The following is a 13006-nucleotide window of genomic DNA, read 5'->3' as shown; positions in this document are numbered from 1 at the left end:
GAATCAAATGAAGTCAGCATCCAGCCCCCTGCTGTGCAGTTTGGGGCGATGGGAATAAAGGTAATTGTGCCATTATGGTGCTATTATTGGAAGGGTATATGATCAAATTGGCTACTTGTCTCTGAAAAACAGGAAATAGTTGCACTCGGTTTCAGGGTCTGTCCTTGTTTCCAATTTACTACATACATAAAAAAGCCACTGCATTTTATGCTGTTTTCCTAATTCCTGCATGTGGTAGCAACATAAAGGTACCACCAGGCAGCTAAGCAAATGAAACTGCCATGTGCCTCAAGGATTGCACTACTCTCACCCCACACCTGGTCATTGCCACCCTTTCATTTCCCCTGCCCTTGGTGCACAAATTCTCCCCACCACAGTTTCCAAAGCCTTTTTGTGCACACCTCTCTAGCCCTGCCACCCCACCAAAACCATCCCGTGCTGCCCTACTTCCCTGCTACTGTGGTCCTGGCTTTTCCACTTTGAAAATGTGGGCACCCTATACATAATGTATGAACACAAAAATAACAAAGCAACTGTCCTTTAATTGTTTCTAGAATACATATTGACTAGGATTCCTCCCCTACAACTGGTGCTCCTGAATACTGTGGTCTAAGCTGCTAAAAAGCATCAGTCAGGTCACTGGCACCAATAGCCAAAAAACTTCTCTTTTTACAGTGCTCATCTGACCACAGAAGAGATCCCTTTCTAAGAACAGAAAGCAAAGCTAGACTGAGTGTCACATGACTGTTCTGCAGCAGTCAATCATGCCCTATGACAAACCCCACAGCAGAAATTGCTTAGTCACCAGTACAATATTTGTGCTGGGCCAAGGAACAATCTGTATGGCACAGCTGGTTCTAAGGTTCCTAGTCCCCTCTAATAGTATTGCCTTTTTAATTTATTTGGGACACAAAATGAGGTCCCACAAGAGAGTATAATGAATTCACTATTATATGATACAGTGGTTCATAATTTATCAGAATATATGGCACTAAAGTAATATTCTGGATTATGGAAAAGAAAGCCGTTTAGGAGCCGGGTCCGATATATTCTTGTTTGGTATCCATAAACGATGTGCAGAGTTGAAAAGCTGAATACAGTTTTCAGGTCCAGCGTAAATACATTCATGCTGGAGGACCCAATAAGCTAATACATTTAAATAAAGAAGATGAGCATGTTACAGGAGACAATGTATTAGTGAGTGAATACCAAATACACAGACCAAAGGAGTGAACAACAATTGGGGAGAGAGAGAGAGAGAGAGAGATAGAGGGATGGGAGGAAGAAATCAATGTTTTGGAATATTCATTAGAAATGAATAGATGTCTTGTTAAATACAAAATGGATTGTGGCATAAATTGCATAATAGTCCATTATTTAAAGCCACAAGTCCACTACTTAAAGAAACAGTCAGCCATTATGAACAAACCTCTAATCCACCTACCTGAAACCAGTTTTTTTTTTAAAAAGTTTTAGATATGATTTGGTTTTATTTTTAGAAATTAGAGACTGCAAGAAATAACTGCCCCACCCATAGGAAATGGTGGTGAATCACTGCTCTTTCAGACTGCACCCGCTTCCCCTTTGTGTCAGCATTCTATTAAGGGTATAAAAACCATGCATCCATCCCTCAGTTCCTCTTTAGCTACAGACACATCCCTTAAGCCAGTGGTTCTCAAACTATTGTACTGGTGATCCCTTTCACATAACAAGCTTCTGAGTGCAACCCCCCTTATAAATTAAAAGCACTTGTTTATATATTTAACACCATTATAAATGTTGGAGGAAAAGCGGTGTTTGGGGTGGAGGCTGACAGCTCGTGACCCCCCATGTAATAACCTCGCGACACCCTGAGGGGTCCCAACCCCCAGTTTGAGAACCCCTGCCTTAAGCCTTCAAAGTATTGTGGAAGGAGGGTCACTGTGGATCTGCAGAGATGATGTATTTGGAAAACAAAGGTTACTTTGGTAGGTAACTTCCTATGCCTTCATAACACTGTCTTCTCGAGATCTTAGCCGTTGTCACAACCACCCCTCCCCATTCCCTTCTCTCTAAATTGGCTTTCCTCCACTGTCTGCACCATTCAGCCAGCTCCTCCAGCCCATATTTCTTAACTAACACAACTTTGTATGGATCCAGGCACCAGTCTCCGTCAGAATGCATGTGTCTGATGTCAATGCATGGGGTTGGTTGAGAGTGATTGTAAAGTTGTCATGCAAATTTACCAGCTCTTGGAAAAACTCTATTGACCCATACCATGATGATCTTGAAAAATATTAAAAAGTGAGGTACTTGCCCATTAAAGAAAAAGAAAGCAAGTGGGTAGAATTCATATGTATTTCCACTAAACAGCTTGGCTAAGCTGGAGATAGGGCTGAACATACATATCAATAATTTAAGGCTAAAAAACGTAAGAACTTTGCAGATACCACTTACTGAGTGTTAGAAACCCAGGAAATGCAGAGTTGAGGGCAAACTAAAAAGAAAGCCAAGCATAACAGCTAGGGTACTCAAACTGCCAGAACTCTGCTAAGGACACGCTGAATTGTCCCAGTTTAATTAACTGTGATTTTAAACCAATTTCATTAAACTGGTGCAAAAGTATCCATTCCTATTTCAGTTTAATCCAGGCTTCTTTCATTTTTGTTTAAATCAATTAGAAACAGGATTAAATTAAACCAAAAAAAGTCACTCCTAAAACTAAAGCAGAATGTCCACACAGGGCATTGCACCAGTTTAAATAAACTTGCACCAATGCACATGTAGGGAAAGGCTGTGCTCACAATAGCACCAGTGGGTGGTATTCATGGGACCGGGAGAAAGATGGTTCAGGGATTCCAGCTGGGGAGCCAGAATGGCTGCAGGAGTCACCAGTGCTAAGGGAGTCCTGAAGCACTTTGAAATTGTATAGGCAACCTGAGCTGAAGGAAGCATAGGTGCCCTTAGCACTATAGGATCATTGGGCCGAAGGCAGCTAGACTCCCTCTGCTTATACTAGGCTTTATAAAGGGCAGCATCACTGCTGGTGGTGGCTGCAGGATCCCAATTATTCACACATATAAAGTCAATCCCAAAGCTCCTTAGTCTTTCACAAACAATAAGAAAATAAAAGGGGCCAGGGGAAAATTCCATTGTGAGAGAGAGCTTAGGAACTTAAGGGAAGGGGACAGTAGCCAACCTAGGACACATGAATGAGCTTGTACTTACTTTTACTTTTGTGCTTTTCTTTGCTTGATAAATCCTTTCTCTTCTTTTTCCTTTTTCTTTTTGGTGGGGTTTCCATCTCCCTTGAGGTTTTTCCCTGTGCCTCAGGAAATAAGTCCTGGTCTAACATAGGTAAACACTGCTATGCTTTATCTCCTGCACTAGTCTGTTTTACTAAGGCTTTAGGGTGGCTAAATTGGTGGGACTTTATCCCTTGTAGGAGGAGCTATTGTAGAGCCTTTTACGGGGAGGGGTATTTTGAGTTTTCTGCTTTAAAAAGGAGTAAGAGGTTCTGATAAAAGCACAATCTAAGATTGTTCAAATACTGACTGTTAATAAAAATATAACTGCCCTTGCAAATCTAAGGCTCATAGGAAAGTTGGTTCAGATAAAGAGCCCAGTTTCCCTAATTCACTGAAATGGAGTAATGAATCTGAGTGATGTAAAATATGTGTATAGCAGTTTGCACCTGAAATGGCAGTCAGTAAACATGAATACAAATATTAACTCCTGCTGTATTGTTGGTGTTTTTCTGTCTCTCATTTCTATTTGAATTCTATGCAGCACTAATCATACTCAGGGCTTTACAGACATTCACTAATTAATCCTCACATCACCTTCTTGAGATAATAGTATTCCCATTTTACAGTCAGCAAAAACTGAAGAAGAGAGCTTAAGTAGCTTCCCCAAGGCCGCAGAGAGGATTGTTATAAAAGGCAGGACTGGAACTTGGGATTTCCAGACTTCCAGTCTTGTGTTTAGACCACATCTCATCATCTGTTACTATTTTTTCTATTATATTTTTGGATACTATTTATAAGGTATTTATTTTCAATGCTAATGGATCCAAATGCATGTGGGATAGCAGTTAGAGTTGCTAATAGCCTCTAATTGAGGTGAAACTAACATTTAAGAGCAAGGTACTAGAATATGTCCCCAGTTAACAAATGAGGAAAAGTGTGGCATGAGTACACTTTTGGGACTGAGATCACTGAAAGGCTATATAGAGATGGGCCACAGAAGGAGAAATAGTCTTCTAGCCTACTGAGGCAAGGCCTTCATAAACTTCCTAGCATGTGGGGGAGGGCAGCATTTTCTGTTTGGTAGGATCACTGATTATGATGGGAGGGTTAACACTTCCTTTTCCCTACTACATGCCTCTGCAGGGTGCTGCTTTAAAGGGGTTGAAACTTCAGCAAGCCTTGCCCCTACTTTGTACTATGCTAAGGGCCTGTAAAGGGTTAATTTTGAGGCAGCTCCCCTACATGGAATAGTATTTGAATTAATGGCTTTCACTTAACTATATTCATCCCAGCTGCCCACCCAGTTACTACACTTATTCTCCTACTAGCTAGTGGTTTCCACCTGAAAGACTACTAGGGCACCTTGGCCCTAGCCCTACAAACACCGAGGAATGTAATTTTACTCATGTGAGTTCTATTGGTTTTGATGAGACTATTCCCAGGAGTAGAGTTACATATGTGCGTCAGTGTTTGCAGGGTTGAGGCACTGGAATCTAAGGGAGTTAGGAAGGGCTCTTCCCAAATCCCATGGTATTCTGAGGAGAAAAATTAGGCTTTTCAGGTCATCTCTCGCATTTTTATTTGATTCAGCTGTGTTGCTGTGGATGTCTTATACATCTGGGGAAGTCTATACACAACCCCTAGACCAGGGGTCTCAAACACGCGGCCCGCAGGGTTCTTTCATGCGGCCCACCAAGCTCCCCATGTGCCCCTCTGTCTACCCGGTGGCGCCGTGAGTCCCGCACCGCTCCCTGAAGCAGCTGGAACTATGTCCCTGCAGCCCCAGGTGGTGGGGGAGAGTAGAGGGCTCCGTGCTCTCACTTCCAGGCACTGCCCCCCGCAGCTCCCATTGGCCGGGAATGGGGAACCGCGGCCAATGGGAGCTTTGGGGGAGGTACCTGGAGGAGCAAGAACAGCACATGGCGCCGTTCTCCGCCCCCCCCTCGCCCCCCCAGGACTCCGGCTGCTTCCTGGGAGCCTGTCCTGGCCACAGTGTGTGGTGCTGCCACCCCTCTAGGTAAGCGGCGCCGGGCCGGAGCCTGCACCCCGCACCCCAACCCTCTGTCCGGAGCCCCCTGCCACATCCCACACCCTCCCGCACCCCAACTCCCTGCCCTGAGCCCCCTGCCACAACCTGTATCCCAAACCCCTGCCACACCCCTCACCCCTCCTACACCCCTCACCCCAATTCCCTGCCCTGAGCCCCCTGCCATACCCTGCACACCTCCTGCACCTCAACTCCCTGCCCTAAGCCCCCATCACACCCCGCATCCTTCCTGCACCCCCTGGGGGCAGGGAGGGGGCAGAGTTGGGGTGAGGACTTCGGGGAAGGGGCTGGAATGGGGGCAGGGAAGGGGCGGGAAGAGGCGGGCAGGGGAGGGGCCTCATGGAAGGGGTGGAGTGGGGGCGGGACCAGGGGCAGCAAGGGGTGGGTGTCGGTGATGCGGCCCTCGGGCCAATGCACTAGTCCTCATGCGACCCTCGTGGTCATTTGAGTTTGAGACCCCTGCCCTAGACTAGAGACTCTAATGAAACCTGCACACAGATCAGAGAAGGTGGTGGTTATGATTCCAGTTCAAAACATTTCCTTTTAATCAATAGGTTTAAGTCACTGGCATTGTGTGAAAAATAGCGGGTGTATAACAAAAATTGAAGAGAGACATGTGACCTTTGAAGATTTACGTCCTGATCTTGAAAACACATATGCAGAGTTACACATGAGAGAGGCCTCACTGAATTGTGTGGTGCCAGAGGAGTGCTGTTGATTGTAAGCTTCTGGGGGTGCCTTAAATACACCTCTACCCCGATATAATGCGACCTGATATAGCACGAATTCGGATATAATGCGGTAAAGCAGCACTCCGGGGGGGCGGGGCTGTGCGCTCTGGCGGATCAAAGCAAATTCGATATAACACGGTTTCACTTATAACGCGGTAAGATTTTTTGGCTCCCGAGGACAGCGTTATATCAGGGTAGAGGTGTACATCACCCTTAAATCAGGCTACCAAGTATTGTATCAGAACAAAGTATGGTGTATCACAGCACTCCACCCAGGGAGATGATTATAGAATCAGTCTCAGAAGTTTCAGACTTTTCACTTGTCTAACGTTTTTCCAAGAAGTTGTAAGAGGATCACCTGCCACAGACAAACTCCATGGGCTAAATGAATCCGTAATACAACTCCAGTGAAATTCCATCATAGCTGAATAAGCCTCCATGTGTTTTACTTACTGAGGTGATCTGCATCATAGTAGCATACAATACGATTGCCTCTGCCAAATGGATTTCTAGTCCCTTGTTGTCAAGGCTGCTTCCCCACTCTGAACTTTAGGGTACAGATGTGGGGGCCTGCATGAAAACTTCTAAGCTTAACTACCAGCTTAGATCTGGTCCGCTGCCACCACTCTCGATGCTAATTCCCTTCCCTGGGTAGCCTTGAGAGACTCTTCACCAATTCCCTGGTGAATACAGATCCAACCCTCTTGGATCTTAAAACAAGGAGAAATTAACCATCCCCCCTCCTCCCTTCCACCAACTCCTGGTGGATCAAGATCCAACCCCCTTGGATCTAAAAACAAGGAAAATCAATCAGGTTCTTAAAAAGAAGGCGTTTAATTAAAGAAAAAGGTAAAAATCATCTCTGTAAAATCAGGATGGAAAATAACTTTACAGGGTAATCAAACTTAAAGAGCCCAGAGGACCCCCCTTTAGCCTAAGGTTCAAAGTTACAGCAAACAGAGGTAAACACCCTAGTAAAAGGTACATTTACAAGTTGAGAAAACAAAGATAAACTAACACGCCTTGCCTGGCTGTTTACTTACAAATTTGAAATATGAGAGACTTGTTCAGAAAGATTTGGAGAACCTGGATTGATGCCTGGTCCCTCTCAGTCCCAAGAGCGAACAACCCCCAAAACAAAGACCACAAACAAAAGCCTCTCCCCCCAAGATTTGAAAGTATCTTGTCCCCTTATTGGTTCTTTGGGTCAGGTGTCAGCCAGGTTACCTGAGCTTCTTAACCCTTTACAGGTAAAAGGATTTTGGAGTCTCTGGCCAGGAGGGATTTTATAGTACTGTACACAGGAAAGCTGTTACCCTTCCTTTTATAGATATGACACTTGTCTTGGAGCTTGATCCTGCCAGATGCATAGTCCTGCAAGATGTTGTATGTTCTTGCGATAAACACTCCCATTGAAATCAGGAGATGTTGAGGGTGCTTAGCACCTTGCGGAACTAAGATAAGGTTCCCCGGACCTACATCAGGGCTTGTCATGGCTGGAAATGCTGCAAGAAAGCTTTATGTGAGGAAACTGCTTTAGCCAAGGATTTTAGCCTGTTAAAGTTAAGTTTAGACTCTAAGAAGCATAAAAAGCAACAAAGGGTCCTGTGGCACCTTTAAGACTAACAGAAGCCACAGAACCCTCTGTTGCTTTTTACAGATTCAGACTAACACGGCTACCCCTCTGATCTAAGAAGCGTGTTATACTTACATTTATATGTAATAATTTGTTTCCATTGTTATCCTTACTCAGTATCTCTTAAATCTTAATCTTTTTCAGTAAACTTATGATTGTTTTCCTATAACTCCATGGTGGGGTGGTATAAAGGACCTGATTCTGAGTTGTACCAGTCAAGCTATGAGTATACTGTTCCCTTGGGATTAGCGAACCTGGTAGTTACTGTGAGTGTGCAGTGACAGAGGCTGGACGACTGTTCAGAGTTGCTCAGGAACAACACCAAATGTTAACCTGCAAGGCAAAGTAAAGGCAGGCAGAATGCTAAGGAGATTGTTTGGGTGGCTAAGGGACTGGGAGTTTCAGGGGGTTGACTCCCAGTTTAGCACCAGCAAGTCTTGGTCTTGCTGAGGCAGGAAGTAACACAGTGACTCACAGGCCTGGGCACTCCAAGAAAGTGACCACTAGGACAATACAGTTTATAAGTACAGGAAATCAAGGACCAACAGATAAGAATAAATAATGTTTTATTTCCAGAAAGGCAGGGCTGAAAGAGAGAGAGAAAAAAAAATGGCAGGAAACAGGGACAAAAGGAAAAAAGCAGGAGAATCAGGGAAACAAATTAAATGACAGGTTTCAGAGTAGCAGCCGTGTTAGTCTGTAGCCGCAAAAAGAACAGGAGTACTTGTGGCACCTTAGAGACTAACAAATTTATTAGAGCATAAGCTTTCGTGGGCCAAAAACCCAGCAATAATTAAACACTTCCTCCTTTCATTACTCAAAATCCCACAACTCAGGAATGACAAGAATGGTCCCCAGAGTGTCCCACAGGCCGTAGCTGAAGGGTGGAGGTGGAGGTCAGTGAGCTGGCTGGTGCTGTTATTTTGCTTTTGCCACAGGATAAGGTTAGGGACCACGGATGTTCGCGTGGACGCTGACCAAGGGGAGTTCCGGGTTCAATGACTGGAAGCAGTGCTAGAGAAATCAGACATAAGGAGATCATGTCCAGGATGAAGAACAAACTAGTTATTATTGTTTACAGCTGTCTTATGCCTCTGGAAAGGTCCTGGGACCAGCTTCACAACAACAGAAAAGAGGCTGCTCACCCACAGTTACAGCTGCCGTCTGACTCTACCAAAACCTGTGCCCAGCCTCCTTGAGAGCCTTTCCCTCCTGGTTACCACCGCTAACCACCACCAGCTCCCTTCCCCCACCCTGAAGAGTCTTAGAGCTAGCAATTCAAAAACCCTTCAGTTCGGCCAACCAGGGCCATGGCTTCTGGAAGGGGAAACCCTCCCACTCTGATTGCCGAGTCTGCTCTGGGCCTTTCTACATATAAGCAGGAGGACTTCCTGCAAAGTCCATCTCCACACCCCAGGGGTCAGGCTGTGCTTATTACCAAATGGGACTGGGGCCTAGCAGTCCCCTTTCTCCCAAACAAAATTTTAAGTATCTGCACCAGGTTCCGATGCTAAGAATTATGCTGTACAAATCAGCACCTACAGCTAATATGCAGCTGCACATTTCCACAATGGAGTGTGGCTTGATCCAATCTAACTCCAGTTTTGAAGTGAGCTGTGTCAATGTAACAGATGTCATGCGGTCTGGAATAAGAGTTTTTTAAACCTTCTAATGCACATACTATTGACTGAGGCTTAGTTTACACTACAAAGTTTTGCTGTCATAGCTATGTTGACTAGGAGTGTAAAAAAAACCCCACACCCGCTAGCCAACATAGGTATGCTGGCAAAACACCTGTGTAGATGCAACTATGCTGACAAAAGGAGCGCTTCTGTTGGCTTAGCTAATGCCATTCGAGAAGGCAGCATAACTATTCCAGCAGAACTCCTGTTGATTTATTCTGTCTCTCCACTGGGGGGCTCTGCCAGCATAGCTATACCAGCAAAGGCTGTGTAGTGTAGACCAGCGTTTTTCAAACTTCGGGTCGCAACCCAGTACTGGGTCGTGGCATGTCAGTCACTGGATCGCTCTGGTCAGCACCGCCGACCAGACGTTAAAAGTCCCGTCAGCAGTGCTGCCCAGCTAAGGCAGGCTAGTGCTACCTGCTCCGACACCGCGCTGCGCCCCAGAAGCGGACAACAGTGGGTCCAGCTTCTAGGCAGGGGGCACAGGGCTCCGCCTCCCGCCCCGAGCACTGGGAACTGACCAATGGAAACTGGGGGGCAGGAGGCGGTGCCTGCGGGCGAGAGTCGCGTGCCTCTGCCTAGGAGCCAGGCCTGCTGCTGGCTGCTTCTGGGGCGCAGCATGGTCCGCGGTGCCAGGACAGGTGGGAAGCCCGCCTCTGCACGCCAGCTGCGCCGCTAACCGGGAGCCGCTGGAGGTAAGTCTGTGCCCCAACCCTATGCCCCAATCCCCTGCCCCAGCCTCGAGTCCTCCCAAACCTGGAACCCCTTCCTGCACCCCAACCCCTCATCCCCAGCCCCACCTCAGAGCCTACACCCCCAACCCAGAGCCCTGACCCCCTCCCGCACCCCAACCCCCTGCCCCAGCCCTGAGTCCCCCTCCAAATCCAGAACACCTTCCTGCACCCTAAACATCTCATCCCTGGCCCCCAGCCCAGAGCCTGCACCCCAAGCCCAGAGCCCTGACCCCCTCCTTCACCCCAACCCCTACCCCAGCCCAGAGCCCCCTCCTGCACCCTGAACCCCTCATTCCCGGCCCCACCCCACAGCCCTCACCCCCCGCACCCCAACCCTCTGCCCCATCCCTGAGCCCCTCCTATGCCCAAACACCTCATCCCCGGCTCCGTTGGGTCGCGAGCATCAACAATTTTCTTTAACTGGATCCCCAGAAAAAAAGTTTTAAAACCACTGCTGTAGACAAGCCGTAGACTGTTATGATGGTGGTCAATATAGAAATGTAGATCCCAGTAATTTAAAATGGTTACTCCTTGATTGAAGGAATTGATAAAATACTGTTTCTTTAACAAATGCAGTTACATGTTGTGGCTTGTTCTGACAGTTCATCTCAGAAGTAGCAAAAAGGTTGAATTGGCTGCCTTCCTAGAAAAGGCCTCAGGTAACGGGGATTAGGTTGGAATGCGGTTTGGAAGGAGAATTTCTACTCATCCACTCAAAATGATATTCTTTTCCCTCTCGCTTAAGAAGTGTGTTGTTGTAATGGCTGGGAAGTACAAAGAAGTACAAAGATACTGAAACTAGCAAGTATAAACTCTGGCTTAAGTTTGTGATGGCTGTTCTCGTCTCGGTGGCTGCTATTCTAGTCATTATAGGATTATAGCAAATAACATTGCTTGTTAGTTTTCTTTCAACTGCAGCTTTACTCAGCTTTTCACCGTGTTGTAGGTACAAGTGAACAATTCTAGTATAGTTGGAGTGGGATACATCCTTTTTGACAATTGCACAGACTGTAACCCTAAAACTCCTGCTGAGTTTTAGAGTTTTGTTTGGTTAAATCCAACGACACTTCTGGAATATCTATGGGTAAGTGCATCCTTAATTCATTTTCCAGTAGGATGGATTTCAAATCTGTGTTACAAACTTGCAGTGCAGTGTTGTGCTGCTATGACACACAAACAAGCTTAATACTCTAGTAATTTTAATTTATCAAGAATATTTCTGTTGGCAGGATTCTGGAAGTTCTAGTCATCATTCATTGAAAATGCCCACGTGTTGTCTAGCAGGAATCTATTAATCAGCTTCTAATAAAATAACTGTCTTTCAAACTTTAGTTCTTACATTTACCATTATTTTAAAGAAGCCTAATAGATCATGGCAAAACATCAGGCTTATATTTTTGCACATAGCTACCATTTCATACATTCAACATTTTGACCAGGGTTCATTCAGGGTAACAGGCAAAATACCAAAGAGTAATGCATATTTCTACACCTCCTCCAGATCTTAAGATGCTCAGAGATTTTAAAGGCCAGAAGGGATGATTATGACCATCTAGTCTTACCTTCTGCATAACAGGCCCTATGTCATCTGTCTGTCCTGGGCACACAGGAGGAATTGTAGGACAGCAGTGGAGGACTATCAACACTCAAGTGACCTAGTCTGCATCCTCACTGCAAAGTGGCACATGAGCATTAACTCATACCCCCAATTGAGCCAGTTAGCCCAGGTTTAAACAGTGGCTCTCAACCAGGGGTATGTGTGCTCCTGGCGGTATGCAGAGGTTTTCCAGAAGGTAACTCATCTGGATATTTGCTTAGTTTTACAGCAGGCTACATAAAAAGCACTACCAAAGTCAGCACAAACTAAAATTTCATACAGACAATGACTTGGTTATCCTGCTCTATATACTATGCACTGAATTGTAAGTACAATATTTATATTCCAATTGATTTATTTTATAACTATATGGTAAAAATGAGAAACTAAGCAATTTTTCAGTAATAGTGTGCTGTGTCACTTTTATATTTTTATATCTGATTTTGTAAGCAAGTAGGTTTTAAGAGAGGAGAAACTTAGGGTGCACAAGACAAATCAGGCTTCTGAAAGGGTACAGTAGTCGGGAAAGGTTGAGAGCCACTTGTTTAAAACACTGCTAAATTTGGGTGAGACTTTTTTTGTTTGGCTGGGAAGGGAGTTAGAAGCAAGGGCATGTCTACAAAGGGAAAATCACCAACATAACTCCCCTGTGGACACTCTACTCTGGAATAAAAGTAACTTTACTGTGGAAAAATTACTCTGCTTCATCTTTATTCCAGAATAGACTGTCTACATATGGGAGTTATACTGGTATAGTTGTAGAGGAAAGTTAATCCACTGTAACTATGCCAGTCATTTCCCTCTGTAGACAAGCTAACTCTGCAGTGAAGACATGCCCTTAGAGAAGCAGAGTATGCCTACACTGGAGAGGGAAGGTGTAATTTCCAGCTTGAATAGACATACTTGCGGTAGCCCTGATCCAGCTAGTGCACTAAAAATAGCAGCAAGCTACTCCAGCTCCAATATTAATCCAACATTGGAGCTAAACACAGATATAAAGGTTTGTTTTATAGTTAGCAACTGAGATCAAGAGGGGCCAGCCCACATTCAAATGAATGAAAAATCTAGCAACACAAAGTAATATTTTATTGCTTTTTTTATTCAAGATGAATGGCCAATGCATTCTTCTTTGAAAGGAGTCTATTCCGTATGCACAGTAATTGCATTTCAAAAGATTTCATAAGGATTTTATATATGATAATATGTATGTACAAGAGACTGCAAAAGCTGGTAAAAATCATGCCATTCAATAGTATGATTTTTAAGCACCTCTGTTTTTATAAAATAGGCACTCTAATTAGAGGTAGCTGATTGATTGGCGAAGATTTTACACAAGTCAAGATTAATAC

Source organism: Malaclemys terrapin, chromosome 7 (genome assembly GCF_027887155.1).
Source record: "Malaclemys terrapin pileata isolate rMalTer1 chromosome 7, rMalTer1.hap1, whole genome shotgun sequence".
NCBI classification, from domain to species: Eukaryota; Metazoa; Chordata; order Testudines; family Emydidae; genus Malaclemys; species Malaclemys terrapin.
The sequence above is the reverse complement of the archived record's forward strand: the minus strand, read 5'-3'. Positions refer to the sequence as shown.